The 25,505-nt window shown below is 41.8% G+C and overlaps 1 non-coding gene across 1 annotated transcript; it reads left to right on the forward strand.

Annotated features, from left to right (window-relative positions):
* Positions 1-13,449: 13,449 nt before the first annotated feature.
* On the forward strand, positions 13,450-13,583 carry LOC127192506 (small nucleolar RNA SNORA17). Its single transcript, XR_007830987.1, has one exon. It is a non-coding gene; the product is annotated as a small nucleolar RNA SNORA17 (small nucleolar RNA).
* The last annotated feature ends 11,922 nt before the right edge of the window (positions 13,584-25,505 follow it).

Consider the following 25,505-nt stretch of genomic DNA (forward strand, 5'->3'; position numbering starts at 1 on the left):
TCTTATAGACAAGAATGTTATTGATCTTGCTTTTTAATCCATTCAATGAACCTCAATCTTTTGACTGGAGAGTTGAGGCCATTCATATTTTCATCTATTGTAGTGAGGCGTGTGCTGGTTGCTGTCATGTTGCTCATTTGCTGTTTATGTTCTTAGTACTGTCTTGCATTGATGTAGTTATAACTTCCCTTGTTTCCTTTCTGTAGCCTCTTTGCTATGCTCACTTCTCTTTTCAGGCCCCAGCATTACTTTCAGCACTTTTTGGAGGGCTAGTTTGGCAGACATGAATTCTTTTAGCCTGTCATAGGCCATTTTTTCTTCTCTTTGAGTGGTGGCAAATGGTTTTACTGGGTACAATATTCTATGTTGCCATCAATTTCAGAGCTTGTAATCCATTGTTTAAATTTCTTCTGGCTCGTGAGTTTCCATTGAGAAACTAGCTTCTATTATGATGAGTTTGATGTGTGACTTGTGACTTTTCTCCTGTAGTTTTCAATACCCTATCATTTGATCTGTGTATTTAGGGTTTTAACTATAATATACCGTAGACAGTTTCTTTTCCAGTTCTATCTACTGGGTGTTTTGTATACTTATTGTGTTTGTATGGGTGTGCCTTTTCTTAGTTTGGAGATGTTTTCTTCTGGGGTCCTGCTGAAGATGTGGTTTATACTGTTGATCTGGGATTCTTCTTTTGTTTCTATAATTAATATCAAAGTTCATGCATATTCATTTATTATGTTTTGGAATGTTAGCATACACTTTAATTGTGTGGTCCAGTTCCTCCATTTCCTGTTCCTCTCCCAATAAACTATATTCTATTTGATTTGTTCTGTTGATAAGGCTTCCACCTTTTAATTGGGTTTTTGAATTTTTCAATTCATTTTTATTTCCACATTTCTTCAGTATTCCTCTCTCTTTTGAATTCACTTTCAATCCTGAGTGTCTTCCTTACTTCATGTAGTTCTATTTTTGGTTTGCTTGTATTCAATCATAATTTTTATTCCTCTTCTCTTTAAGTTCATATGGTACTTGTTTCCTCTTAAACCTCTTCAATTCTTTGACCACGTTTGCAATTGCTCATTTAAATTCTGTGTCCTCTAGGTCTTAGACCTAGGGGAGAGGAATAGGGTGAAAGTGGGAGGGAGAGAGAACTGGCGGATACAACTGATGGGATAACAATTGAGTTGTAATCTGAATAAATTAATAAAATTAAAATAAAAAAATTCTGTGTCCTGTGGTTCTTCTGGGCAATTCCCATTGAAGAGCCCTTCCCTAGAACTTGTGGTCTTTGGAGGGGACACACCATCTTAACGTTCTTAGCCTTTCATATATTTCATATTTTTTTGGTATGAACTAGTAGGCATGTGAGTTTATTTAGTTTTCTGTGTGTCTGACATGAGATTTCAACCTGCCTCTATTGAGTGAAAGTTTGGTCCTCATTTTCCTGTTGTTGATTTCAGATCAGATAGAAAGGGTTTGTATGTCATTCGTTAGATACTTGGTGTAGGTTTTTAATTGGAGAGAATAAGATGATTTCAATTCAGTGAGAACCTGTAAGTGTCTTAGGGAACTTAGCAGGTTGCTTGGACGTGATCTCAGAAAGCTGTAGCTCTAAGCTGGGCATGATCAACATGATCATGGAAAGACAGCACAGGACATGAGGCTGGGCAGAGTCATATAGAAAGCATATGACTGCCACATGCTTCTGGGCCTGAATGTAGAAAAAGCATTCAGATAGACTCATTGAGGATGCACACAAATATGGCTCCTGGCTGGGCCTGGGCATGGAAAAGCAAGAGAGCCAGGTAGACTCACAAAGAAAGGGTGCAAATAGGTTCCCACCTGGACTGGGTTTAGAAAAGGCAAAGACTTCCTGCCACAAGTAATAGGCGTGGCTCTATTTGCACCTGAGCATGGAGAAGTGCACATATAGTCTGCAGTTACTGAGTCAAGGTATGTGCACAAGTTGACTCCTAGCTGGGAATGCAGGACTTGGGGCAGACAAGAGAGTGTACAAGCTGAAGGGGACACTAACTTTGGCCTGGACATGAAGGGATAGAGCAGGCCAAGGGTCTGAAGTAGAACTCCTGGCTGGTCCTTCAGGGCTTGGGGCAGTCTCCTGAGAGACCATACAGGAAGACCTGATTCCTAGTGAGGCCTGAGGATAGAGGGGTGGCACAGGGCAAGGGTCCAGGGTATCCCACCCAGGGAGCATATTCGAGGGTACAACTATAAGCTAGGCATAGAAATTTAGGTGTTCAAGGCAAGGGCTTAGGTAGGTTCACCTAAAGAGTAAATGCAGGCACAACCTTCAGCTTTGGGATTTGGCCCAGACTCACCTAGAAAGACTGTGTAAGTGGATCCATTATGATTTAAATTTAATTTTTATAAATATATGGAACTATGAATGAAGTTGAACATATGTTATTTTCCATTTATTTAATCACGTTACAGATTTTCATATGGTATGGTTGATAACGATGGTCATGTAGAATCACCCAGTGACAAACCTCTGAAAACATCTATGAGAAAGTTTTTAGATGGTGTTAATTGACATGGGAAAATCATGTGATTAAAAAAAAATAAGGAAAGCAGAGAGCCAGCGTTCATCTCTCTCTGCTTCCTGTGGACACGATGCAATTAGCTACTTCAGACTCTGGTGCCATGCATTTGCTACCATGTGTTCTCAAACTTCTTGTTTCAGGAACTTTATCTTGGCCACGAGATGAGTAACTAATACAAAATGGTGCCAGGAGTGGAGTGGTTACTGTGCTGGAAATAGAAAATTCTTACTGTGAAGTGGTGCTGCTGCTGGGATAAATCTGAGCATATGGTTCTTGGGCATTTGGAACTGATTTGTGCAAATAGTTTGTAATTTTGAACAAAAGTCTTAGAATTCTATAAGCAGAGCTCAATGGGCCATGCACGTTCAGAAGGCCAGAATGTCAAGATAATTGCAAATAGTGGAAGCTTGCCTCATGAGGTTTCCAAAAAACAGTAAGAACTTTATCAGAAATTGGGTAGAGCACATTTAGGCCAAAGAAACTGTCTGTACTCTGCCTATGTCCTAAGAACTTGACTGAAGCTGATTTTAGTAGTCAGGGTTCACTAGAGTACTAGAACATACCAAGTGAACTTCATATATGTATATATGAGATTTATTAGAATCATTTAAGGCTACTTTACAACTAATCCATCGTTGGTGAGCTCTGAATGGAAAGTCCAAGAATCCAAAAACTGCTCAGTCCACAAAACTGGATTTGTCAGCTTGTCTTTGATAGACATTGGAATTCTAAAGAAGTGGGCTTTAATGTCAGTGAAGAAATTGACTCGCTAGCAAGGTAAGAGCAAGAAGGCAAAGAGCAAAGCTTCCTTCTTTCATGTCCTTATATAGGCTCCCAGCAGGAGTGTGGGAAGGAATGTAAGCTTTGTCACAGGTGAAAGCAATCTTGATGGGTTTTGCCCTTGGACACACCATGATACTCCCTGAGATTAACCTTGAGATAGGCTGGGTGGAACCATCCTGAGCCTGGAATTCAGGAAGGGGACTGAGGGACTCCACCTGGACTACTGTGCTTCTAATCGACCCTCAATGGGAGGCAGAGACCACCCTTTACACATGAGAGACAGGCAGGCAGAGAAGAGACAGGAGCAGCTGGTTCAGACCAGGCTTGAGTGCACGTGGATCGGGAAAAAGATCAGCGAACAGGCTGGACCAGCGTGCAGACCAGAGACACCTAGGGACCAGTCCTGTGGAATGGATACCGGAAGGTTCACTCTTTTTTCCCTTTAACCTTTTTTTTCCCTCTTGTGTAAGCTATCTGGGTTGTATAATAAAGTTTAATTGTTAAGAAACAGAGCCAACACAGGAAGTGTGGCCCAGATGTATCTCCCCACTTCAAGATCCAGATCAAAGCTGAGTTCCTTCCTACCTCAGTGTTCTGGACTAGAAGTGTATTCACCTACTTTAAACCAAGCAAACATAATCATTTGTAGATATGCCCTCCCTTTGTGCATTGTATTGCAGTCCAGATGTAGTCAAGTTAAGAACCAAAAGTTGTCATCCATCACACTGACTTAAAAAGGAATAGATGACTTTGTTTGGCTGGGGAACTCTCAGGACAGGTATTTTAGCTAATTTTCTCTTGCTGTGATAGAACACCATGACCTAGGGTTTATTTTGGCCTTGTGGGTTCCTGAGGGTTAGAGTCCATGATAGCTGAGCAGGAACAGCTGGCAGTTCACATCTCAAACCATTAGCATGAAGCAGAGGAAGCACACTCAAGATGGTGCTAGGCTATGGAAATTTCCAAGCCATCCTCAGTGCCACACTTCTTCCAGCAAGAACCCCGTCTCCTAATCCTACCCAAACAAGCACAAGCTGGAGACCGAGTATTCAAATGCCCAAGACATACAGGGAACATCTCCCTCAAACTACCGCAGGAGAGTAGTATTTGTGCTGACTTGTGTTATGACAAACTGTTCTTATCCGGGTCTCTAAGAAGAAAGAGAAGACTGTGAAGCAGGGGAGATGGAAGAAAAATGGGCTATTCAGTGGGAAAGGGGAGGCAGTTTAAAGTTTCAGACAAGGAGGGTACTGAGAAAGAAGCTGTAATTGTTAAAGAGATAAGCACTTTAAAGAGTTCTCTGTACTTGGACAATAGGGAATACACCCCTAGGTGTAGACTTTAGTTATCAAAGACTCCATCTTACAAAAGTGAAACTTCAATGGAAAAGAGAGAGCCTAAGCCAACTGCCTCTCAGAGGCTTCCTGCTCTTGCCTGGGGTGGTGTTTCCCCAGGACCGAGAGGCTGGAGGACCAGTGGTCCATGGAGGCCAGGCTACGTCTTGAACTTGTACTAGAATGTGGCAGCAGCATCCACATGGTGCTGGCTTTGTAGGTAGGAAAGCGAGAAGAGTAAGAGGGTCTCTAGGTTCCAGAGAGCTGCTGAGGCCAAGCCCTATATGTCAGGGTTGGAATCCTACAAGGATCTGCTGATAAAACTCTGTGGGGAGTTGTGAAAATGGAGATCAATTTCAACGGACACTGTGCTCAGTGAGCTAGACCCTCCCACACCAGGCGTTAATCAAGAAAATGCCCTACTGACTTGCCTATAGGCAATCAGATGGAGACATTTTCTCAACTGAAGTTCCATCTTCCCAGATAACTCTAGCTTTGTCAAGTTGACAGAAACCTAACCAGGACAGTGGGGTAGTTGCAAATATTTCTCTCTTACACAATTTACTTGTTTACCTTACAGATACTTTCCATTTCAGTTGAATTTACATAGTATCATAATTTAAAATTCCCCAGTTATAAACGCTTTAGCTATAATTTCTTATAATGCTTCTATGTTATTTACTGATTATTTTCCCAGAAAAAGGAGATAATTTCTCCAATGTAAGTTAATTAATAGTCCCTTATGCTATCTACTGAATGGAATATTATTTTTTACTTACTTGATTTGGGACAGGGTCTCACGTGCCAACCACCTGCCTCAGACTTATGAGTGGTGGGAGTACAGGTTTGAGCAACTGGACAAAATATTCACAGTTGTCTAATGAATTGAATAGCCTCTTTTAAAATTATTATTTTTTATATTATATCTTATCTATTCTTGTTTCGGAACAATTTTTTTATTTCATATTTCGACAACTAATAGTTTTATCGTTTGAAACACATAAGGACTAACTTGCCAGGTTTTCATTTGAAAAAGCAACATACTTGCTTGGTTGGAATAGCATTGAGAAAAGTCTTAGATATATCCATTGAATTACGGAGAAGGGGTATTTCCCATACAAGAATCTGTGTATTAGTCTTTATCGTGTCTCTTTCTTCACATTTCCTGGGCATTCTAGGCTACTCTTATTTAATTGTAAGTTTTGCCCTCTATTTGATGGTTAGGGGTAGTTTAATCCTTGCCATCATGGATTCATTGCTTCTATACAGAGAGCTGTTGCCTTTTGTGTATATACCCTTGTCCTTTGGTCCTTGGACTCTGCTAGAGAATAGGGCTTGGGTATAACGTTGTCTAGGTTTCCTTCAAGGCTAAAGTAGGTTGCAGAGCCATGGGGAAACTAAATGTAAAGGTACTAAAATGACATGTTTACCCCTCTAGAGTTTACCTTCATCATGGTCCTTTGAGTCAGGTGAGTTTTCAGTGGGACAGTATTGAACTAGAGTGAAGTCTTCCTCCTTCTCATTAACACATACTGGGACATGCTCGGGTAGCAAGCCTTTAACATCAGTCACAGTGTTGCCCCTGACTGGGAGTTAGTGTGTGACATTCAGAGGCCTGGGGAGGGAAGGCCTCTGCTGTGATAAGAAGCACAGCTCCATTTCCTAGACAGAAACCTGAATTTGAGCACTTGCTATACACTGTGGGGGTGGGGCAGACCCACCAGGCATCTGAGGTTAATGCCTCTCTGTGGTGCAGCTAGCACTTGAAAGAGAACATGGCATGGAAGATGCCAGTGTCCAGCAAGATCTCAGTCACTAGAAGCCTTCACCATCGCCAGCAGCATGACATTGGTTGAGATGGGGTCTGAGTGGCCCTGGTTTGAAGTACTGGCTTTGCCAAGTCCTGATGGCACGACTTGGCTACCTGTCCTCTTTCCTTGGTGCTGGATTGGGAGTTACTTTGTAAACTGTGAGATCTGATGTATCTTTAGATGGGAAGTGTGTTGTTGTATCTGGCAGTCCTCCATTCTAGGAGCAAGAAAAATCTTCTCATTGAGATGTTGAGAAGGAGCGTATTTGGAATTTACATTGTGATATTTGAGTCTCTCTCTCTCTCCCTCTCTCTCCTCTCCTCTCCTCTCTCTCTCCTCTCTCCCCCCGGTTCCTCTCCTCTCTCATCCTCCTCTCCCTCTCGGCACTCCCTTCCTCCTCCTCTCTCTCCTCTCCCCGCTTCCTCTCCCTCTCTCTCTCTCTCTCTCTCTCTCTCTCTCTCTGTATGTGTGTGAATGACATTCCAAGACTGTTCTTTCCTAACAAATTTAACAAGAACCCTGCTAACCATGAAATCCATTCACTGACAATCAAATGGCTAATTCTCTCCTGCAATTGAATATCCCAGGATATCCCAGGACACCACTTTCAAAGACTTGAGAGTGACTTCCTGCCTTTTTGTTTCTTGCCCTGGGTAATGGGATGGTGAATTTCTTGGGGAATGATGAGGAAGCTTCAGTTGCCTTGGGTCCAATATGTCCCTTCTCTTTCTAGGATGATAAAATTATCTTTTTCAGTTATTCACTGAATTCAGGCTAAGAGAGTGGCAACTAAAGCCCTCCCTAGCAAGTAGATTTCACGGATCATCACTGTTTTGAATCTGAGCCAGGTGTTCTTTAAGACTGGACATAACAGGCTGCAGTGTAAGACCTCAGAGTTCCGGAAGGAGCCTTACCGCAAAGACACTCCTCCCAAAGCATCAGATCTAGCTTTTCTGCAGTAGGGTGGTGCTGCTCCATCATTGTACAAAAGGACTCATTTGCTGACCTTTCAGCAAACTGCCATTCTTCCTTGTATCTGTGTCAAAAGCAGTGTGTGTGTGTGTGTGTGTGTACGTGCACAGAAACATATAAAGAAACCTTTAAAAGTGATTAACTTTTTTCTTTAAGATTACTTATTAAAACTATTGCCACACTTTCTGTCAGAGTCCAAAAGGTTTAAGTCTATTGTTCAGAGATTTGCAAAAGAAACAGCTTAAGGGTGGCGGCGTGGAAAATTCCATGTCCTCTGAAACCGTGCGCGAGCAGATCAACGGTAGAGCTATGAGCAACACAGCTATGCTACTGACCCCAATCCACTTAACAACAGATGACTCACCTCGGGTCCCATACAAGCGGTAAAAGGCAGTGAGAGAGGTCACTGCTATGCTTTTAAAAGGTCTTGGTTCCTGGTGAAGAAAGGATAGAGGAAAAACCCACAGCTTTATTGACAGGCATCAGCTCAGTTTGGGTGAGGGTTGTGTTTTCACAGTTTTATGATCAGGACGGGATTGCATGATTGAGCAACGTACAAGCAGAAGATCAGCAGTGCCTCCATCTCCCAGGCTTATTCTGCCAGCTTCCTAGAGACACACTGGGAGGCGGGATGTGAAGGAAAGACAGATAGAGTGTGGGTTGTTGTAGCCCACATCCTCCTTTTGATGGAAGAATCCGTTATCAAGCAGCTTTCCAACTGCATCTTATTGTAGAATCAGCTGGGTCACACTCAAACTACAAATGGTTGGCCTTTCCAGGTAATATCAACACACACCATGAGTGAGGAACATGGCTGCAGACGCGATCTGAAAGATGATTTACTGGCTCATCGAATACAGTCTGACAAGCAGCCCTCCCCCATTTGTTTTAGAAACAATGGGAGGGCAGGATGTAAGGATGCAGTTTCAACAAAGAAGCCACCCTATGTAAAAAGAAGCAGTTGTGTGTACTTACCCTGAGATCCATGAACTCACAGGCTTCCATGAACTCTTGAAATTGTATGCTGAGGTTTGGGTATACGTGTTTTTCACATCTGGATGATGGGCAGAAGAAAATATGAGCTGAGTGAATGAGTACCCATCTTCCTGAAATCTGTGCCCATAAAAAATCCATTCATTCTTTAACAATTTCATACATGCATGTCATACATTCTGGTCACACTCATCCCTCCACCTGATCATGTTCTCTTCCCATCCAGTCCTCATCTCACTTTCAATTATTCTTGTGTCATTTTTGTTTTTGCTTTGTGCCCCTCTGTGTTAAACCTGGGCCACCTGAGTGGACAGAGTAGAAAGAGTCACTGTAAGCAATTAGTGCCATGCCTGTTTACTAAGGGAAAAGATCTGCACTTCCTGAGTTCTTCCCCTACCCTCTTTGTCTCCTTGCTCTGCAATTGGTCAGGCTATCAACCCCAGGATTGCAGACACCAGAGCATCTTCCACATACCACTTAACTTGTAAAAGGCCACCCTTCCGTCTATACCTTGGCACAGCTGTGGCCTCAATCTTTGTTGTTTTTTTGCCACAAAGTCACAAATAATACCATAAAATGATACTGAACGTGAAAAAACAATAAAAGAAAAAAATGGTTATAAACAGGTCCTAAGAGTCAAGTGTCAGATGTGAAGTCTCTTTCCTGTACTCATGTCCCAAATGTCTGTCACTTTCTTAACAGACTTTCTCTCTTTACATAATTCCACCCCCTAATGTCTGAGATGCTCTAAGTTCAGCAACAAAGCAGTAGTCTTAACAAACCAAGAGTTTCTAGCCAGCCATGGAAAGGCTCTGCTGTTCATTCTTTATGCTGTGACGATACTTAATGTTTTCTCATTTCAAAACAGACTGGCGAGGAGATCTAATTTCATGTTGTATTTCATCAGTGGTTAAGGGTATCAGTAAATGTTTATTTATTTATTTATTTTGATTCTTAAAGCTGTTCTTTTCTCCTTTTTATTGAAAAATAGATTCTTTTCTCAACAATCTATTCTGGTCAGTGGTTTTGTTCTCTCTACTTCTCCCAGTCACCCCTCCTCCGGATCCACTCTCTTTCTGTCTTTCATTAGAAAAGAGCAGCCTTCTAAGAGATAACGACTAAACATGACACAATAAAATGTAAAAAGATGAAGCAAAACCTATCATATGAAAGTCGGACATGAAAACCCAACAAGATGCAAAATGTCCCAAGGGCAGACACAAGAGTCAGAGACCCACTTGTTCTCACATCCAGGAGTCCCATAAAAACATTAAGCTAAGAGTATATACACAGAGGGCCTGGTGCACACCCATGTAGTCACTATGTTTGCTGCTTCAGGCTCTGTGAGCTCATACGCACCCAGCTTAGTTGATTCAGAGGGCTTCTTCTCCTGGTGCCTCCATTTCCTTTGGCTCTTACAATCCCCATACACCTCCCATATAGACTCACTCTACATAATGTCTGGCTGTGTTTCTCTGTATCTCTTCCCATCTGCTGTCAGAGGAAGCCTCTCTGATGAGCCGATAAGGCATTGATCTATGATCATTAGAAACCATTTAACTGATACTGTTTTTTCCCACTAGTAGTGTTTTGACTTACCCTAGGTGTCTGTACTACCTAGTTTCTCATTCTGGGCTACCCCAGAAGTGTCAGGTATGGGCTTCTTCTCCTTGACCTTAGGTCAAATCGAACATTGGTTGCCTATTCTCACAAGTTCTGTGTCATCATTGCCCTAGCATGTTTTACAGATAGAACAGACTGTAGATCAAAGGTTTTGTGGCTGGGTTGGTGTCCAAGTTTCCTTTTCAGTAGCCTGAAGAGAACCTTTCTGCACCAAAGACATTAGAGCGTAGGGGTGAAGGCTCCAAGTAGGCTCTAGCTCTACCCCTCCATCTTCAATGACTTATGTGTATGTGTGTTGTCCTTTGCAATAGGGACCTGCTATCAGTTTGTGAAGAGTAATCATTTGCCTTAACAACAGCCTGGCTTGTTTGAGCATTTCCATGGGCCTCCTTGGCTAACAACTCAATTGAATGCAGCCATCCCTGCATCGCTGAGTTGAAGCCTACTTGATCATGGTGGATGATCTTTTTAATGTGTTATTGTATTCAGATGGAAAGGATTTTATTGAGTTTTTTTTTTCATCTGGGTTCATAATGGAAATTTGTCTGCAATCTCTTCCTTTGATAAGTCTTTATGTATTTTGTGCATCAAGGTGACTGTCACCTGTTAAAATGAGCTGTGCAATGTTCTTTTTGTTTCTATTTTGTGGAATAATTTGATCAGTATTGGCATTAACTCTTCTTTTAAAGTCTGATGGAATTCTGCATTAAACCATCTGGCCCAGGACTGTTTTTGGTTGGGAGACTTTTGATTACTCTTTCTGTTTCACGAGGTGTTATACGGCTATTTAAACTGTTTATCTGATCTTGGTTTAACTTTGGCAAGTGGTACCTAAAGAGAAAATTGTTCATCTCTTATATTTCCAATTTGGTAGCATACAGGTTTTTAAATACGTCGTTATCACTCTCTGGATTTCTTCATTATCTGTTGTAATGTCCCCCTTTCCATTTATGGCTTTATTAATTTGTATATCCTTTCCTTGCCTTTTAGTTAATTTTATTATGGGTTTGTCTATCTTGTTGATTTTCTCAAAGAACCAACTCTATTGTTTTCATTGTTCCTATTTTATTAGTTTCAGCCTTTGTTAGCATACCTGCCTACAGGTGGGCCTATGATTTCATCACCTGCCCACCACTAGGTGTGTCTAGGATATAAAAAGGGCAAATTTACCTCACCACCTTCTCTTCCTCTCACTCCCTTCCTCTCTCTTTTCTCTCTGTGTCTGTCTCTCTCTGTGTGTCTCTCTCTTTCTATCTTAGATGCCCTCCTCCTTTCTTGCTCTCCCCGCCCCTCTATAACAAACTCCATATCATATCTGTTCCGTTCGCCTCCTCCAGGCTCCTCTGGAAGGCCTCCTGGAGAACTGCAAATGCCTACACCCACATTAAAGGCTGCTAAGCTTCCTGGCTCTGCAACCAAACTTGGACAGATCCAAAATGAGACCTTTTAAATTACCACCAGCAATCGGGTAAAATGGAAAGAAGTCCTACATTTTCAAGCCTTTTCTCTTTTTTGCTCTCCCAAAAGTTTCAAACATACACCCAAGGTAAAACAGAAGGAAGTTCCCCATATTCCAGATTTTTCCTCTTCTTCACTCCAAAACTTGTATCTTTGCTCTCTCTCCCAAAAGTTTCAAATGTACACCAAAAGGGAATTTTCTCACTAGCCTACAAACTTTGGCTTCTGCTTATATATATGTTGCAGTACCCTGCCATATTTTCTACATTCAAGACAGCTCCATAGCAGTTACAGGTGTTCCAGTCCAACCTCACAGGTTGTGCCAGCGTTGTCCGTCCCAGCTGCAGATGTTCTCAGACCCTGGACAGCAAGTACAACTGTCTGTTTTTCCTGGACTTGGTCAACAAATCAGCCTTTGGCCCCCTGATGCTGCCCCTCTCTCAGCAGGAAGTGGTCAAAGAGGATTGATTTCTTCACCCCTTATCCGTTAATTATTAAAAACAAAACAAAACAAAACAAAACAAAACAAAACAAAAAAAACCTGGAATGGTGTGCTTCAGACCCTGGACAAACAGCTCCAGGTTCTTCCAGCACTTCTTGGTCCCTATCTGCTGCAGGACATGGCTGGCATACCCCGTCCTCTACCTTGAACTCTCCAGGGCCAGGGCTTTCCTTCCCCTTCACCATATAATTTGGACATTTTGTTGCTCTCTCTCTCTCTCTCTCTCTCTCTCTCTCTCTCTCTCTCTCTCTCTCTCTCTCTCTCTCTCTCTCTCCCCTTACGTGGCAGTCAAGAGCTGCTTCCAATGAACCTACATTTATATACTTTAACCTACCTTGTATGAAAAGCAATCCAACATCTGCTTTTATGAATTATAGGGAAAGGGAGGAAGGTTAGCGTACCTGCCTCCAGGCTGCCAAGCACCCTATGATGATGTCACTAGGTGTGCCAGCTGCCTGGGATATAAAAAGGGTGAACTCATGTTGTCTCCCTCTCTTATCTCTCTCACTCTCTTGTTCTCTTACCCTCTTTTTCTCTCTGTTTCTCTCTGTCTCTGTCTCTCTGTCTCCCCTTTTCCCTTCCTGCTTTCCCCATGCTTCTGTAATAAACATCTCTATATCATATCTGTTGTGTGGCATCTCATTTTTAATCATTAAAGCATTCACTTGATTATTTCTTGCTGACTATTCCTTTTGAGCATGATTACTTCTTTTTGTTTTAGATATTTCAAGTGTGCTATTAAGTTGCTGGTATGGGAGCACTTCGAATTGTGTGTGTGTGTGTGGGGGGGTCACTTAGTGCAATGAACTTTCCTCTTAGCATAGCTTTCATTGTGCCCCATAAGTTTGGGTATGCTGTGTATTCATTTTCATTGAATTTTAGAAAAATTTTAATTTCTTTCTTTGTTTCTGTCTTGACCCACTTTTCATTCAATAGAAAGGTGTTCAGTTTCCATGAGTTTGTTTTCCTTCTGTTGTTTCTGTTGTTGATGGTCTATAGCTTTAATCCATGGTGGTATGACAGGAGGGAGAGAGTTATTTCAGTTTTATTATATATATTGAGACTGGGTTTGTTTCTGAGTATGTGGTCATTTTGAAGAAAGTTCCATGAGGTGCAGCGAAGAAGGTATTTTGCGTGTGTGTGTGTGTGTTTCAGCAAAATGTTTTATATACATCTGTTAGGTCCATTTGCTTTATAAAGTCTATTAGCTCCAGTATTTTTCTGTTTAGTTTTTGTCTGGAACTTGCCCATTGGTGATAGTTGGGTACTGAAGTCTTCCACTATCAGTATGTGAAGGTCGATATGTCATTTAAGCTGTAGTTTTTGTTTTGCTTTCCCCCTTTCCCTCTTTTTCTACAAACTTGGGTACCCTTGTGTTTGTGGGCATAGATGATAAAACTTGTAAATTTTTTGCCCCTAGAGGCATTGCAGGTGTGGCTGCTGTGTCACATGTGCGTGTCAGCAAGTGGCAGAGGGGAGAGAGGATATGTCTGTGTTCAGTGTTGTGACCTATGAACATCTGAATGATTAGTAGCCTAACATTGCCTAAAAATACAAGCCTAAGATGACTACCAGTCTGGTGCCAGGTAGCCGGGACAGGAAGTTAGCCTGAAATGACCACCAGTCTAGTGCTGTGCAGGCCTGCCAGGGCAGACCATGCCCAAGATGACCCCTGCCTGGTGTCATAATTCATAAGCAAGAATAGCATCCCTGAGACCACTCCTGATATGACCTTAGATTCCGGGTACCACTAAGAGGAACAATAAGTAGAGAACTAAAAGAGGAAGAGAAACAAAAACATGGGGTACAACAAAGAGAAGGAGAACTGGACAATTGAGAGTAATGAGGAACAGTCTGATGTGAGTAGCCAGTGATGCTACATGAGACCATGGTGGAGTCCTGGCCTGTGCTACCACTGGGTGCCACACTGGGTACATGGTCCTTTATTAGCAAGGGTCTGTTACCACCAAAGGCCAAGCAGATGTCCCTTGTCTGGGCTGCTGCCTGAAGACATGCTGATATCGGAGGGCTGGGTAGAACTGACCCCACCCCTCACCTGGGTATTGTGTGAGAACTGGCCCTGGGAGCATGACCACAGGAGAACTGACCCTGTCCTTCACTTTCTGCGGCACTTGGGAGGGCGGGACCTGTACCTTGCCTGGGCAGCCCAGGAAAGTTGGTCCTGGATACGGGGCTTGCAGAGGAGATGACCCCAAGGGTATGAACACAGCAGAGTTTGTTCTGCCTCTTGTCTATTGGTCAGTGGTGTGGATGAGGGAGAGAGGCTCTCCTCCCCTCCCTTGTCCTTTGCCACCTATGACAGGCAGGAGAGCCAGCCCCAGGGTCACGAGAGTGGCAGAACTGACCATGTCCCTAAGCTGCAGTACTCAGGAGAGTGGGTACTGTGCCTTGTCTGCACAGCAGGGTAGAGAGCTGGACTTGGTTGGGAAGGGGCTGATTCTGATCCTCCCTGAGGGCTGGAATATGGAACAGCAGGCAGGCTGACCAGTTCAGACATCTCTCAGACACAGATCCAGGGCTCTGAGTTGTTCCACCCCAATAACTACCACATAGATGAACTGCTGGAGGGCATGAAAGAGCTGGTCCTACAGATCCAAAACAACAGGAGCTCCATGACACATGGCAACGGTAGGATATCTGAGAGGAGTCCCAGTGAGGCTCCAGCATTGATAGCATAACAGAAGCCAGACCAATGAGGGAGCTCGTAGCAGACCAATGAGTCATTGCAATGAATATTTGCAAGCAAAAAAAAAAAAAAAAAAAAAAAAAAAAAAAAAAAAGTGGGCAAAAGAATATACTGTGAGACACACTGAAACACTACAGCTTCCACAGTGAGATTTGTTTTCTCTGTTGGGGTGTGGCAAGTTTCCTGGGTTGAGGGCAGGGAAGGGGAGATAAGTGGGTACATGATGTGAAATTCACAAAAACCCAATAAACAGTTTTAAAATAATTGAAATTTCATCTTGGTGGATTTTTCATTTGGTGAGTATATAGTATCCTTCCCTGTCTTATAATTCGCTTTGATTTGAAATCTATTTTATTGTATATTGAAATGGCTACACAAGCTTCTTTCTTAGGCTCATTTGCTTGGAATATCTTTTTCCAACCTTTTACTCTGAGATAATGTTTATTCATGATCAAATATGTTTCTTGTATACAACAGAAAGATGGATCCTGTTTTCTCATCTGGTCTCTTAGTCTCTGTCTTTTTATTGGTCAATTGTTACTATTGATATTGAGAGATACCAATGACCAATGCTTGTTGGTTTCTGTTATTTTGTTGTTGATGGTGGTGGTGATACTATGTGTGTTTCCTTTATTTTACTTTTGTTGGTGTGGGATTATTTATCTCCTTTGTTTTCATGGGTGTGCTAAATTCTTTAGGGTTTTCCTTCTATTACCTTCTGTAGTGAAGGATTTGTAGATAGATATAGTTTAAATTTAATTCTATAGTGGACTATCATATTTTTTTCCATCTACGGTGGTTGAAATTTTGTTGGGTATAGTAGTCTGGGTTGGCTCTTGTGGTCTCTTAGAGTCTGCAACACATTTATCCAGAACCTTCTGGCTTTTAGATTCTCCATTGAGGAGTCAGGTATAATGCTAATAGGTTTGCCTTTATATGTTACTTGGCCTTTTTCCCTTGCAGCTTTTAGTATCGTTATGTATGTTTAGTGTTTTGCTTTATTATGTGTCTAGGGGATCTATTTGGTGGTCTGTAGGCTTATTTTACTTTTAATAGGAATCTCCTTCTTTGACACATGTATTTATTTTTTTCTATAGTGTCTTCAGTGCATGAGATTCTCTCTTCCATCTCTTATACCCTTGTGGTGAAACTTGCCTCCATAGTTCATGTTTATATTCCTCAATTTTTCATCTCCAGAATTTCTTCAGTTTGTGTATTCTTTACTGATTCTATTTCCACTTTCAGGTCTTGAACATTTTTATTTGTTTCCTCCAATTGTTTACTTGTGCTTCCTGGCTTTCCTTGAACAATTTATTCATTTTCTCCAGTTGTTTGTGTTTTCTTGCATTTCTTAAAGGGATTTATTAATTTCCATTTTAGGGCCTCTATCATCTTCATAGAGTTGCTTTAAGTGTCTTTTTCTTGTGCTTCAGCTATGTTGGACCATTCAGGGCCAATTGTAGTCAGATAGCTGGGCTCTAGTGAAGACATTTTTTGCCTGGCTGTTATTGATATTGTATGTTTTTATGCATCTGGGTTTGGGATTATTGTTGGTCTAGATGCTGATTTCTGGATTTGTCTTTGTTGGGTGTGTGTTTCATTCTTTGCTTTCTGGTTTCTTCCTGGAATTTTGGATGTTGTGATGGCTGTGTGTTGCCTTTTCTCCAGGCATGCTCATCTGTTGTGTTCACAGGGAATGCCACATGGTGCTGAAGGCTAAGGGATGCTGGGATGAGTTGGGGGAAGGGAGGTTGGAAGAGGTCTTTGTTATCCCTGGGAATGGGGCCAGCGAGGAAAAGGAGCCCACAACAGATTTCCTGCTATGGTGCTGAGAATGAAAATGGTGTATTGGATCTCAGGAGCAGTAAGGAAGGTATGGGTCCACCTTCAGCTTACTTGTTGCCCTGGGAGGAGTGACCTTTGGGGTAGCAGGTGATACCTATTGGGGTAGGTGTTCTGGGGCCAAGCAACAAGTGTAGTGTGGGGAGGGAAGTTAGAAAGGGAAGATCTGTGGGGTCCTCAGGAGATGGGAGAAGGGGCCAGGTAAGATTATGCAGATCTGGAGATGATATGGGAGATTGGAACTGGAGAGACAAAGAAGAGAAGATCAGCTGGTTATTTTTTCATACAGACTCTGAGGTAGGCATTGTGCCTCTTGCTTCTGTTCCAAGACCTTGGAAGGCAGAGGTGGGAGAACTGCTACAAATTTGAGGACAGCTTTGGCTATAAGGCAAATTGCAAACAATACTGTGGTGAGTTTTAGACACTGTCTCAGAAAGGCCATAAAAGGTTGCTTGGGGAGATGGCTGAGTTGGTAAAATGAGGACCTGAGTTTGTGAATTAAAAAGCTAAACTGTACAGCACGATGTGTTTATAATACCAGTTCTGGGAAGGTTGGAGACAGGCAGATTCCTGGGCTTTCTGGTCCACCACCTTGGCATAGTCAGTGAATTCCTATAAAAGCCCATCTCAAAACTCAAGGTGGATGACAACTGTAGAGAAATCATACCTGAGATTGTCTTTTCCTTGCCTTCCATTGCACACATATGTGGATCTGCACAGACACAAATGAAAGCACCCCACCCACTCTCTGACAGAAAGCCCATCAAAGAAAATCAGACTCACTGGCCTCCTGAGGACCACTGTAAATACTAGGTTCTCAACATCCCACTAGGGATGATTCTGAGGCTGATAGCCAAAGACAGTGCTCAGATGTGCTGAGGGTGTGTAGATGGGCAGTGCATCTCTGGCATGTCAGATAATGCTCCTTGCCTTGAGTCATCAACTCTACTTCCTTTTGGAGCACGTGGCGGACCATTTCTATTTCCCCAGACTTCTTATTTGTGCTGTTCTTTGTTCTATTTTTTTCCTAAGTACCACAAAGCAGCTGGTTATCCTGACACAAGGAACAGCCAGCTATGTTGCATGTTGTCTTCAGCTGGTCGGAGAGCCAGTCTTGGTAACATGGTACAGGGTGGCTCCTGCTGATGGAGTGGGTCTGAAGAGCTTCTGGTGCCCATCCAGTGTGAACAGAGCCCTGGGTATCTGATGGACATCAGTCAGTGACCCTTCCATCTGTTTTGTTTCTTACAACATCTAAGCATTGGCTCCAATGCCTTTCTGAAATAGGAGCCCAGGTCTGCAGTCTATGTTGTTCTTACCTCACTTCTCCTGAGGATTGACTTGGCTTCTGATACTATTAACCCAGTCCAGATGGATTGTGGAAGGGGTGATGTTCACAGCATCTAGTGCTGACTTCCTCACTGAAAGATAGCATGGTGTGCTGCCTTCTTACACTGTTGCACTTGGAGGCTGATTCCAGTCCTGTCTGTACCAACTTAGGGCTCCACTTGGTGAGCCAATTGTCCCTAACATATAGTTCAAGTTCTGCATGTGAACAACTTAAATTGTCATTAGGAAGGAACATCACTATTAGCATCAGTGATCTTAATAATGAAAGTAGTAAATAAGGGCAACTCTTATGTGCTAAGCTCTGGACCAAGAGTTCTTAGAAGGAGGGAGTTTTCATTTGGGGCATATTTTTTTTTTCACCAGAAAAACTGAGTTCAAAAAGGCTTGAGAACTTGCCCAAGATTGAGATAATAGAGGTGAGATTTGAACTCATGGCTTTGTAGGTAAAAGTCTGTGCCCTTAAGCACTATGCCTTGCTGCTTCTACAACATCAGAAAGAACCAATAATAATGTGAGTGTGTTAGCATTGTGTGTATGAGTACCTGTGAGCATGTATGCATGTGTGTGCATGAGTGTGCATGAGTGTGCATGAGTGAGTGGATGTGTGTGTATAAGTAGATGTGAGCATGTGTGCATGTGTACACGAGGCAGGGTGTGTGTATATGCGTGTGTGTGTGTGTGTGTGTGTGTGTGTGTGTGTGTGTGTGTGTGTGTTTGGAGTTGAAGGAGAGTTGAAACAGGATGGACAGCTTGAGGCAATATTTGAACTCCTGAACCTACTACCTGACTCTTCCTAAATGCTGAGATTACCACCATCACACCCAGCTGTGATGATATTATTTTATAAGTTGGTGGATTTTAACTGGTTAAATGTCTTTGGGATGCCTCTGATTATACAGCATCAAAAAAATCATGCATGAGCAGAGTTCTCACGTTTTTATGGCCATTCTTTGTGCATGGATATAACTCCACAGCTTAAATATATGATCAGGGACTTGAAATGCTCTGCCCTCCTGGTCTGATAATATGGATTCATAAGAAAACATAGCCATCATCAAGTAGAATTCAAGAGCATTTAAAAATAGAAAGACCCCAGAAATCTAGAATTTACTAACAAATACACCAGTCTTTCAAACTTTTCTTTATCAGATAGATAAAGCCATTCATTTCTACTTTCATGCCATGCCCCACTAAAAGTCCTAGCATGGCTGGCAGAGTAGGAGAGAGTAGTTGTCTGTCCTTACTTGATGCCCAGTCTTAAGACAAAAGGAGAAACATTACATTGAAGGAGAATTCTATTGTGGATATATTACAATAAAGTTCACCAGTATTTCTTTCTTGTTGTCCACGATGCTTAGTAGGGGATTTTGTAGCTATTTTCTCTGGAAAAGATGATATTTGGGTATTTGTTTCCCTGCACTTGAACCTGTTCTGGCCTAGGAAATTTCTTTAGCCAGGAATAAAGGCAGCATCCCATTGTCAGGCTTAGCCCTCAAGGGACCACTTGAATTTACTCTTCCTTATTGTGATGGTTAACTTGGCTTTGATAAGAAATGCCTAAATGCCTTGGAAAACATTTGTATGAGTGTCTGCAGAGGTATTGGAGGAGATGGATATTTGAGTTGGTAGACTGATTACAGATGATTGCCTTCACTTGATAAAAGTGGGTGTCATCCAATCTCAGTAGAGAAAGTAAATTATAAGAGAAGGTTAATGCGCTCTTTATCATTCATTCATTCATTCACGTTTTTAACTGTTGTCTTCCAACAGTGGAGTTGGAAGCCCTTTCCCTAGATTCTCAGATCTTGGAACTGAATTACGTGACCAGTAGTTCTCTTGAGGTTTCGGCTTGCAGACAGGACTATGTAGAACTTTTTAGCCTCTGTAATGCACTATGTGATTTCTATGATGATGTCGCTTTTTCTTTCCATATTCTCACAGACTCTCTGAGTTTATTTAGAGATGCTCGCAGTAAATAGAATACCCAAGGCCAGGCAATTTGTAATGAACAGAAATTGGCTCATGGTTCTGGAAGCTGAGAAGAGGCAGGAGTTTTGGCCAGGCTGTTCTTGCTGTATCATCCCGTGTGCAAAGGGAGAGGAGAGGAGAGGAGAGAGAGGGAGGGAGGTAAGGAGAGAGAGAGAGAGAGAGAGAGAGAGAGAGAGAGAGAGAGAGAGAGAGAGAGAGAGAGGTAGATGATAGATGATGATAGATACAGAGCTAAACTTCCCCCTTTATAACAAATCCTTTCCTGTTATTAGTTCTTTTATTCCCATAGCCTAATTACCTCTCATTAAACTCCACTTTCTAACACTGTTGCACAGGAGATTGAACTTCTAACATGAGCTTTGGGTGGAGATGTACACATTCTATCAATTCTGTGGCTCTGGAGAACCCTGACAAATATACTCATAAACCCACAGAAACAAGTTCTGGCTACCAATGTCAGACTAGAGGATTAGAGGTTCCATGGACAGTGATGAGAACCAGCTGAGGACATCAGCACGTGTGCCTATTTTTCACTAGTGAGTTTTGGATTACCCCCACAACTAGGCTTGAAGTGATAACCTACAGTTCTTACTCCACAGTTCCTGAAGGCCAGGAATGCAATTGTGCCTGATCTCTGGCTAAGCTTTGGTCCCTCATTTAACTTCAGGGAAAATCTGAGGTTGTAGGCTGTCAAGATGGCTCCATCCTAAGACTAGTTGGCCATGGGCCATAGCTCTCAGTGATTCCCAGGAGGACCTCTCTCCATAGGCTGCCTGTGTTCTAATGTCAGGATGGTCCCACTGCTGAGCAAGCAACCTGGAGCAAGTGGAAAGTGCCTCAGAGTCTCTGGCCTGCATTATGCTGTGGTCTGCTTCCTAGAAACCAGTAATATACTTGGTCCACATTTTAGAAGATGGAGGTCCCCCTTAGTCTTAGACCTAGGGGAGAGGAATAGGGTAAAAGTGGGAGGGAGGGAGGAACAGGAGGATACAAGTGATGGGATAACAATTTAATTTTAATCTGAATAAATTAATAAAATTAAAATTAAAAAAGAAGATGGAGTGCAATTATACTCCACTCTGTACATTTTAAAAGGGAGAATGTAAAAGAGTTCCCAGCTCTATTTGAGCCTTTCCGTCAAGAACTAGTCTTAACTCTCCAGTTGACGACAGAGGCATAGACTCACTATCAAGACCAGCCTGGCCAGCTTGCATTCCCAATGTTTTTCCTCATGATGAATCCAACATTGGGGTGAGTAAATGCATCACAAACAAGAAGGTAGAGAGATATTTAAAAGTTGCATGGCATTTATGATTTGCATTCATAATCATTTTTATTTGTGAGATCTCAGGGGTCACGGGAGAGGAAGCGTCACCCTTCTCGGGGTGGTGGGGGTGGGGTGGTGGCAGTTTTCTGATGATTTGTATATCCTCCATTAGTTCCCACCCCCTAAAGGCATTCTTCCCTTTTCCATCACTGCATTGCCGTCTAAGGAAGTACCCGTGCAAAGCTAGAATGAAGCGAAGGTCTTCAATGCCAAGCTTTCTATGCAGGGTGGTCACTGCTCTAAGCTTTGCATACAGGGCAGCCACCATTCAAAGCTTTATGTGCAGACGGTCATCCGTCTCAGTTTCCGGGAGAGTCTGGTTGGTGTGTGCTGTTCTGGTCTCATTATTCCTAGAGCCCTTTTGTGGTCACAGAGTCTGGGCCTGGACAGTGAATTGTATAGTCAGGGTAGTCCTATGCTATGGTGTAAAGAAAGGGTGTCTACGCTGTAGTCAGTGACTTGGTCTTTCTCTCTAATGAAACAATGAGAAAATGTCATGAGTGTTGAGTTGGAAACAAATAAGAGTCAGAACTCTGAAAAGCAGTTTTCATGGCTTATTGGTAAGGCAAGACTTAAAAAAAAAAAACACTCCTCAGTCTTTTTCTCAGAATATTTATTTGATTTTCTCACAGCCTCTTGTTGGAATGCAATCACCTTTCAAATAAATGGGAAATTTCCTTTACCAAGCGTAAAAGTTAGGAAGTTGAACTATACTATAGTTATTTGACAATTTGCATGAAGTAGCTACGCATTTCTTCCTGATCAGAGACCAATAATGGAAAAAAAAAACCCACATGTATCTTTAATTACTTGTATTTAGCTATAAAATAGTGCTTCTAGTAATGACTCAAATACTAAGAAGTTTATCTTGATCCTTCTGTTTAATCCCTTTCTGATTTTCAGTCGACTTCTCAAAGACACATACAGGTTTCTTGTCTACAAAGTTATTAAAGTATTCGTCACAGTTCATTTTCAGCCACTTTAGTGGGATGGCTGAGCCTGGGCAATTTATAAGAAACAGAAATGTACTGGCTCACACTTCTGGGCACCTGTGGCGTCTGCTCCAGTGAGGAGCTTTTCATTTTGTTATCACATGGTAGAAAGCAGGAGAATGAGACAGTTGGAGAATAAAACCATCCTCATGAAAGAGCGTGGCTAGCAAGGTGTGTTCCTGGGCAGCCACTCCTAGGCCCCTGCCAGCAGTAGGCTCCACTCCCCACACGGTGCCAGAAGGAATTAAGTTTGTAGTACATTAATTCTGATGGATATACTCAAATAACAGCAGGTACTGTTAAATAATACTAATTGACTATTCATCTCTATTCATAATGACATTTATAACCTTTTAAAATTTAGGCATTTAAGTTTATGTAGGTGAATTTTTAAATATAATTTGAAGTAGAAATGTACTTTTATTTACAAGACTCACTCGCAATCACAAATTTTAAGTGCCTACTTTTTTTTTGGGGGGGGGGGGCAGACCTGCTGGGTCTGCCACCACCACTCAAGTTCTGGGGTCATAGCTATGACCCAGCATGTCTGCCTTCATGAATGCCTACCTTTATTTCCGTAAATGTATGATTAGTTTTAGAATTTTTATTTTTATTTTTATTTTTTTTTGGTTTTTCGAGACAGGGTTTCTCTGTGTAGCCTTGGCCATCCTGGACTCACTTTGTAGACCAGGCTGGCCTCGAACTCACAGCGATCCGCCTGCCTCTGCCTCCCGAGTGAATTTGTTTTATAACTCATTATCCTAACAACATAATTCTGCAGTTATGCAAATTGTTCTAATTAGTCCACATTTGGGTTACATAATGCGGTGAAGCTTCCCTATTGTCTTAGCAAAACACTTCAGCAGGCTTCACACTCTTATTTCCCTTTCAAATGAGTGAAGAGTCAGGTCCTTGGCACTGGATGCGATGTGGTGGCGCAGGCCTGTAATCCCAGCACTCCAGGAGGCAGAGGCAGGTGGATTGCTGTGAGTTCGAGGCCAGCCTAGTCTACAAAGCAAGTCCAGTATAGCTAGGGCTACACAGAGAAACCCTATCTTAAACAAACAAACAAAGCAAAAGCAAAACAAAACAAAAAAGTTAGATCCTCAAGTTCTAGGTTTTTGTTTGTTTGTGTGTGTGTGTGTGTGTGTGTGTGTGTGTGTGTGTGTGTGTGTGTGTGTTTAATTAAGGTCTGGAACTCTGTCTCAGCAGTTAAGATTCCTTGTTCCTGGTATCTATCCAGCAGTTCACAACTGCCTGTAACTTTAGTTCCGGGGCATATTACACAGTCTCCCAGCTTTGAGGGTCACCAGGCATGTATATGGTAAACACTCAGACATATAAAATAAAAACAAATATTTCTCAAATTCTTGCTGGGCACAGCTAGCTGCCAGAACAGTGAAGTAAGTCTTTATAATACCACAGTGATGAGTGAGTGCCATTTTACACTTGTGAGGACCAAAGCTGTGCAGTCCCACCAACCAACTAAGCAAACAAACAAAACCACTGTGCTGCACAGAGACAACCCTGGCAGAAGCTGTAGGCACTAACTAATGGTATCGTAGCAGTATTAACCCCTTAGTTGACGCACCACTCTAATACAGGGTGTTAGCCATCAGGAGGGACTGGGGAGTGGAGGAGGGATGCAGCAACACGCTACAGATCCACTCTCCTGTATAACTAAAACTTCTCTGAAAAAGATGAAGCATTGTATTAAAAAAAAATCCTTTGAGTAGGTGGCTAAAGTGATTTAATTGTGGCAAGTCCTAGTCACTTCTATAGTCTTGAATTTTCTATAGAGAGAACTGAAGGGAGAGACATGTCCACATTTTCCATTCTGAAGTTGATGTTTAGTATAGTACAGTCCAATAATGAGTATGAGGCAAAAGAGCAAAGAGCACGGAATGTCTCTTCCACCATTGTAGTAGGAGTGCTCTGAGGCTTCAGGGTCACCCATGGTGTTAGCTGCAGGGTTTTCCTGTGTCTTCTCCATTCTCAATCAAGTGCAGAGTCTATTTTTTCCTATGCCTTGTTCTGTTTTCCTTTTGATAACATACAAGTGTTACATCTCTTTTAAAAAACGCCTTTAGAATCTGTTCAGATTATCAACGGCTTTTTTTTTTTTTACAAAGTACATTACTATAATGGATTCCATTAACATACTTTCTAAAGATGAATCAAAGTTACATTTCATATGTATAATGGCTAATCAAGTTGTATTATTAAGACATTGTGATATTTTATTCTGCAATTCCTAGCATTTTTAACTCTCTCTTTGTAAGTAGGAGTGGCTAAGAGTGTAGGGAGGGAGGGAAGATGTATATGGCTATGTAACCCTTGTAGTTATCCAAGTAAATAAGAATTGGGAAGCTATTATGTGCCACAAGAAGTTAAATACATGAGAATTTCAAAAATCAAATATAAAAAAGATGAGTCCTTTCAATCTACCAATAATTGTAATTTCATATAATTTCTATAAGATAAAAACCATAGAATGCTACAAATCTAATAATATAAACTATATGGAATGAATCTAAGATCAGAAAATATTTACACACATTAAACAGATACAGATACTAATATATATTTCCTGAAAAGCACTTATTAAATAAAACTAAGGAAATAAAGAGAGCAAAGCCAAATATAACCAAATGCATACAAATAAAATGTGCTTTTCCACGTGGTCTGTTCATGTATGTAAGTCTGCAGTCCATCGGATGGTGGTGGCTCTTATCCAGGCTTTGTGCTTTGCCACTGGGGTCACACCTGCAGCCACTACAGGGCTTAAGAAAGATAACTTCAAAGCATTTATATTGCAAGAGGCCAGTACTGAAATTATACTTTAGAAAGTTCAACTAGAATTAGTGAATACATAGAAAATGGCATAAATATGGAAAATTAATCATTTTAACAGAACATGATAAAAGCCTCAAACAATTGTGTAGAGTTTTTTAAAATTAGAATTTCATTAACATTATGTTAATTTGCTGGAAAGCTGATCTCTCTAAAGTAACTTCCTTTTATTATTATTTTTCTTCAAAAATATTAATACAATATATTCTGACTACACATTTTTTCTTTCTGCAACTCTTCCCAGATCTTCCCCGTCTGTCTACCCACCAAATATTTGATGTCTCTGAGAGCCGGCCTGGAACTTACTTTGTAGACCAGGCTGGCCTCGACCTCACAGAGATGCACCTGCCTCTGTGTCCCTAGTGCTGGGGTTAAAGGTGTGAGCCACTGTGCCCTTCTCATATC

This window comes from Acomys russatus, chromosome 7, assembly GCF_903995435.1.
Source record: "Acomys russatus chromosome 7, mAcoRus1.1, whole genome shotgun sequence".
Taxonomy (NCBI): domain Eukaryota; kingdom Metazoa; phylum Chordata; class Mammalia; order Rodentia; family Muridae; genus Acomys; species Acomys russatus.